At 37.2% G+C, this 6,883-nt stretch overlaps 1 long non-coding RNA gene across 2 annotated transcripts; it reads right to left on the reverse strand.

The window, feature by feature from the left end:
* Positions 1–2,092: 2,092 nt before the first annotated feature.
* Positions 2,093–3,973, reverse strand: LOC132932224 (uncharacterized). 2 transcript variants are annotated; one of them, XR_009662832.1, is made up of 3 exons: positions 2,789–3,973; positions 2,466–2,649; positions 2,093–2,341 (listed from the first exon to the last, which is right to left on the reverse strand). It is a non-coding gene; the product is annotated as an uncharacterized LOC132932224 (long non-coding RNA). The 2 variants fall into 2 exon arrangements; XR_009662831.1 differs by having other exon boundaries at positions 2,094–2,341; positions 2,466–2,573.
* Positions 3,974–6,883: the final 2,910 nt, after the last annotated feature.

The following is a 6,883-nucleotide window of genomic DNA, read 5'->3' on the forward strand; positions in this document are numbered from 1 at the left end:
TAAACTTTAGCCCCATTAGCAGCGGGAGTTCCCCAAGGTGCCATTTCATCTCCCATTCTGTTTAACCTATACTCGGCAGACCAACCCATAATACATCATACTTCTGTTGCGGATTTCGCGGACGATAAAATTATTTACACCTCACATGAAAACCCTCTAACTGTTGGTTATAACCTACAAACTCATTTAGATCACATGTCGTCCTGGTACACAAAATGGAAAATAAAAATTAATCACACTAAATCGTCTCATTTAACCTTTACCTTAAAACAAGGAGCTGTACCACCTATCACTTTAAATGGTCTTGTCATCCCAAAAGTTACTAGCTCTCGATATTTAGGCCTAATTCTGGACCAACGTCTAACCTGGGCAGACCACATTAAAAGCAAACGAGTTCTCTTAAACTCTAGACGTAAATCCCTCTCTTACTTAATCGGCAAACACTCAAAACTCAACTTAAAAACTAAACTACTTTTATATAAAACTCTATTGATGCCTGTTTGGACATATGGCTTCCAGTTATGGGGAGCTGCCAAAAAATCCAATATAAACAAAATCCAAACCTTTCAGTCCATAACTCTTCGCGTAATTACAAATTCTCCATTCTATGTCTCAAACCACACTCTACATACCGACCTAAGAGTTAACACAGTAGATGAAACTGCAAGGCTACTATACCTAACGATTTCGTTTACGACTAACCAACCACCCTAATCCCTTAATATCAGCACTAAACTCTGACACCATTCCTGGCAATCCTCCGCGTAGATTAAAGAGAAGATGGTGTCGTGATCTAAACCAAAATTAATAACTATAAATTAAACTAACTTCTGTTATAAAGTGCTGCTACTGGGTGGCTTCTTTTTTTTTCAAGCGTCGCATGTCAAAAAAGTTCCAAGTTCTGTGGCATTAAAATGTTAAATCTCATTTATCGCCCTGGGTAAAAGACATATTTTAGATAGTACGTATAAAGTCTTAATTTTTTTAACTCATTATTTATATTATCTTTTTTCAATCTTACTTGTTTATTACCTTCCACCCAAAATTCAATTAATTTTTTAACTACACCTAGGCATACATTATGCAATACCCGTGTGATCTAATACAACTGTATTGATGCTATTGATTGGTAACAGAAATAAAGGACTATTACCTTTATGGTAATCCTCATCTTTTTTACTTCTGAAGGACTCATCAGTTCTTAAAAGTGTTGTCTCCATCTTACAAGTACGTAATATAACAAATGTACGCTCAGCAGTCGGCAGATCAAATTTAGCTCTGTTAGTTTGAAAATTAGAGTGAATCAACTTATTATGAAACTTAATGGTAAAAACATTACCTGTGTTTTTATGTCGGTTTTTTACGATAGTTCAATTTTTTAGCAAGTTATGTGTAAATTAAAAATGCTCATTAACTCATTTAAAAAGTGAATAATAATAAAAAACCAAAATATCTGATTTATACCAGCAGTCTTTATGGTAATAAAGTAATAATAAATAACATTTGTAAAAAGTTTAAAATAATATAAAAAAGAAGTAAATTAAAAAATTAAGGTGAATCAGATAAAATACAACACAATTTTGAAGTGTAACTGTACTCGCCAGTAAGTTGTACTACAAAAGGTATAATATAAAGAAGAATAAATGGTTCATAAAATTTGTATTACTGTATTTCATTAGTAGTTTAAACATGAGGTGTTGCCTACTACTAATTAAATATTAATTTTCGTTATTAAAGTGAAAAAGATTTGATTAAATTATTTTCATGGTAATATATTATAAATTTAAATTTATAGGTATATTATGTAATAGTTTAATTTAGTTTTAATATTTACCTAAACTTATAATTTTTTTTTATTTTGTTTTTCTCTGCATTTAACTTGTCAAGGGATGCTTCTTCGCGTGTTAATTTCATTTTATGACCTTTTACGCATTACGGTTCATTGTATAATGCACCGATACATTGTTTCTTTTCTTTTTCTTTTCTAGCTTTTTACGGGCCATTTAGGTCCATTGCCGCAACAACCACTTGCCTCTATCTATCTCTATCTTGAGCCAGTTCTTTTCCGTTATTCACTCCCAGTCTCGATGCATCTTTTGTAATCCTGTCTTTCCACCGCTGCCTGGGTCGTCCTCTCGGCCTTCTTGTGTCCGGCTTCCAGCCTGTGGCTAATCCTATGGGGCCTCCGGATCTCCACACATGACCAGCCCATCCCAGTCTACATTGTAGCATTCTATTAATACTAATCCGTTGTTGTGTAAAGACAATTCTTCCAAGTCATACAAGTCATCACTCATCAAATAGAAATGTTCCAATTGATATAATGATATTTCATATTATACTAAAACATAATATTTTATTTAACTTGAAGCTATAGTAAAAAAAAAAAAAAAAATTTTATTTTTTAACTTATTAAAATTGAATTATTGCAGTGCTTTAAACACTAAAAATGCAATGTTTATTACCTTGTGTATGTCTTCATTAAGTATGAATGATGATACTGAGGAACTAGCTGCAATTTGTACTGGTGGTGTAACAGATGCTAGTTTATAATCCAATTCATCATCCGAACTCTTCACCAGCAATTCAATAAATGTTATTGGGACATATTTTTTTTAAATTTTTTGGAGATGAGTGTTACCTGATTAACTACAATCTAATCTAATTAAAATAAATGAATACCTACCTAATTTTTTAGATATAAAAATAGTAGGTATACTTTCAAAATTACTATAATCAGATTATGAACTTCTTTGGCGGTCTTTCTTTTTTTATTATTTCAACTTACTTTACGTTACTTCGGTATTTGCTTCGTAGACATCATAATATCATTATATTTAAGTGCACTATTTAACACAACAGTAGGTACAACACTGGTGTCTGAAGATTGAACACACTATTGGACTGTCTGGACTACTGAGTACTGAGTGTGCTCTACGCAAAAAATATTATAATTAACGTGATTGGTGATGATCATACAAAAATGTGAAACACTGAAAGTCTGGAACGAGTGTTGAATTCGAGCGTCTACGGTCAGCGACCGGTCGGGCGACTCCGCTGAACCATTATATATTTATATATTATATTTAGTCGTAATAGTCACCAACGAGTCGTCAATAACGTAATGGAAAAACCCTAATAATAATATCATAATGTCTAATAATAATGTAAAATAGTGTTGTTCGTAAAATCCTTCCATCCCGCTGTAATACACGTCGCCTAGCCGTCTGGTTAGCTCGAAATATTATGTTTCGATTTAATTTGCATTTCAAATATTTCAATAGTCCGATCGTAGTTTATCATATTATATTTTTATTCAAATCAGTCACATCAATATAATAGCAATGGCAGATAATATAAACAATATCGGTGAAGCCCTCTTCGACTTACACGAAAACGATTTCGGCGTAATCGGGGACGGCGGCGGCGGTGTCCCCGTGCACTTGGCACCCGTCGTGGAATCGGCGTTGACGGGATTCTTCTGTACGCGGAAGTGCAACGGCGGTGGACCCGAAAAACGGACGGCTTTCGAACGAGTAATACATCAAATATCGTACTGTCGGGTACGAGTAACGATCAGACAGGAGAGCATCCGTTCGACGTCGCCGGCGATTGAAGGCAGTGAAGTAGATCAACTTAGAAAACTACCAACTGCTGTCACTCGTCGACGTCGACGACGCGGACTACGTTCCGGTGCCCCACGCGGTCGGTGTTCTGGCAGGTGAGCTTGATCCGCACGCAAAAGCGATCGACGTCAATCCACTTCCGCGTAGAAGGCGTTTGGCGTCCGAGCGGAAGCGGGTAAAACGCGCCGCTTTGCGTTTGTAGTGTGTACTGGTGCGCGCGATGAGACGACGTCCACAGACATCGGCCGCAGCGGACGGCGCACGGCGGTAAGTCATCCGAGCACGTTTTCCGGCCACTCTCGCGGACACACGGAATCCGCCAATTCGGTAGCCGACGCCATCGACCGCATTCGACGGCTCGGCTAGCGGTACGGGCGCGGGCAACGATTCCGACCCGCGTGATATGCATCAGACGCTGACTCGTTACGGCGGAGACACCGGAGACTTTGGCACGGGGTGAGTAACGATGTTGTTTCGAGCTAAGAACACGGACGTCAGCGGGGCACCGGACCCGCGGCAACACAATATGTTTCACCGGATGCGATATGAGAAACTAAAGAAACCCTCCTAGACGGTACACAGTGGTTTTCGGGCTCTATAATAATGCGTTTTAATCATAGAGTATTCGATGTTCATTATCCTGTATCCATCATCATCGTACACTATGGTCTTTTTCATTTGAATTGAAATTCTTATCACATAATAGTTCTTATCACGGTAATAATAACAATAATAATAATAATGCACTGTGGTTTTGTGAATATCATGATATTGTAGTATATTCTTGTATTAACTTCTTTTATTCTATTAAACAATATTATACTAATCTAAAAAGTATTTTGTTGGACTAGAAAGACTAAAAAATTAAAGATTTGCCTCCCACCTTTATCAAACCGTCGTGGTCTATAAATGGACACAGACGAAACAATTTACTAGACGCGCTTACGTTTTTCAATTTTATTAAATCTTTTATTTCACGAGGGAATGATCTTTTTTGAACACATCGTATAATAACAATACGCGTGTATTTAATTTCTTCCACGCTAAGCATTCCTGTTAACCTTGAATTTCTGTGTAATGCATTGTACCGAAAACGTAAACAATAAGCTGTTACGTGAATTAATTTGTTTATTGACGAATAATGATTAATTAAGGAAAAATTATCATTCAGCGTATTTGTACACACATTAGATATCGTTATCTCTCGAGCTTCGGGTATTTTTAATTTTGTTGAATTCGAAGACGTCTTTAGTACGGGATACTCTATTTCATTTTTAATTAGCCATTTAGGACCAAACCACCATAATGACAATGAACTTAATTTCGACGGACAACAACCGCGTGAAATAATATCAGCTGGATTTTCCTTGGTGTCGACGTGTGACCAATCCGCAATAGAAGTTCGTTCCTGAATTTCCCCAACACGATGGGCCACAAAGGTTTTCCATTTGGTAGAAGGGGAAGTAATCCACGATAAAACAATATTCGAATCAGACCAAAAATAACTTTTACTAATTTTCAAATTTAATTTTGGAACTATTTTACTCGATAATCTTGACAATAAAAGCGCCGCGCACATAAGTCCAATCGAGGTAAAGATATAACTTTTAATGGTGCCACCTTGGACTTTGCACATATTAATTTTGAAGTGTGCACACCATCCGAATTTGTACATCGTAAATATAAGCAACAGCCATACGCATTGATGCTCGCATCCGCGAACCCGTGAATTTGTATATTTACGATATCGTTTTTACACGTAATTTGTCGAGGTATAATTAGGTTATTTAATTCACACAAAGAGTTTCTATAGGTAATCCATTGTTCTTGAATCTCGTTCGGAAGCGGTTCGTCCCATTGTATTTTTAATCGCCACAATTGCTGTAACATAAGCTTGGCCCGTATAATAGCGGGACCCACTAGTCCTAATGGGTCAAATAGGCATGCGATTACTGACAAGATTTCGCGTTTCGTAATTCTACTTATGATTGTAAAATTATTTTGTTGCACTTCAAATTGTAACGTATCAGTGGTTGAGTTCCAAAACAATCCCAGAACCTTTGTTATCGAATTGTCGTCACTAATGGAGACCGTGTCTTTACTATCTTCTTTTATTGACATTACATCTTTAATTAAATTATCATTATTCGAAGCCCATTTTCGCAATTCTAAGCCTGCGGGTTGCATTGTCTTAATTAGACCATCTCGTAATTGAACAGCTGATTCATAAGAATTAGTACCGCCTAAAAAATCATCCATATAAAAGTCACTGTTGACGCCGCGTCCGATCCTACTTTTGGAAATTCGCGGTTATCGGACACGACTCGCGAGATGTTGGAAACGGGAAAAGGTTACTCGGTATATGTGTACATACAAATAAATTAATGGCATTAATTACATTAATAAAACTGATACAAATATACTTATATAATAATAATAATCGAATCAACACCGTAATATACAACAAAGTATAACTATATAGTATATAATGTCAGACCTAACGGGCGCCCTGTAATAATAGATTATAATAGCTAATAAAATAGTAATAATAATATATTATAATATTAATATACACACTCCGGCCAATATAACAGAGTATATAAAAAAAAATACGAATACTAATTGATTAAAATAGACAATAGAATATAAAATAACATAAAACGACCTGATCGCGTCTGAAGCTGAGCGAACACGCAGAAGACCTCTCCGCCGGTTACACCTGAACTCTGGGGACTGCAATGGGTTCTTCAATTCGGCACTTTCTCCACGGGTAAGAAATTGGCCTGGTAGATAACTACGTATTATGTGAACAATCGCGGATCCAACCGCGTGGTACGCAATCCACGGGATGATGAACAATAATACACGATATGTATATACGGTGTGTCCGGCTCGTAAATGCCGACGGCACGTAATATATAAATATTAATTACTGCCAAGTAACGGAGCTAACTGGCCGCGACGTTATTAGGGCGATAGACTTCGTAGCATCCGACGAGTTCAACCGCGCACTCAAAGGTATTGAATTGTAGGCGGCGACGCAAACAGGGACGCGTATAAATTGGTAAAAACGGCACAACGGCTTAAAATACGAACAAACGCGTTGACCGCACACGCGGTTTGGCCGCACAACCCGGCACAAGGCGGCGAACAGACGCAACGATGCGTCGGGCCCGAACGCCAGGAAAAAAGTGAAATATCTAATATAAAGGCTGGCCGATGGCGGCACAGCTTATATAAAATTAGCACTCACGGCT

The sequence above is a fragment of the Rhopalosiphum padi genome, chromosome 1, assembly GCF_020882245.1.
Source record: "Rhopalosiphum padi isolate XX-2018 chromosome 1, ASM2088224v1, whole genome shotgun sequence".
Lineage (NCBI taxonomy): Eukaryota > Metazoa > Arthropoda > Insecta > Hemiptera > Aphididae > Rhopalosiphum > Rhopalosiphum padi.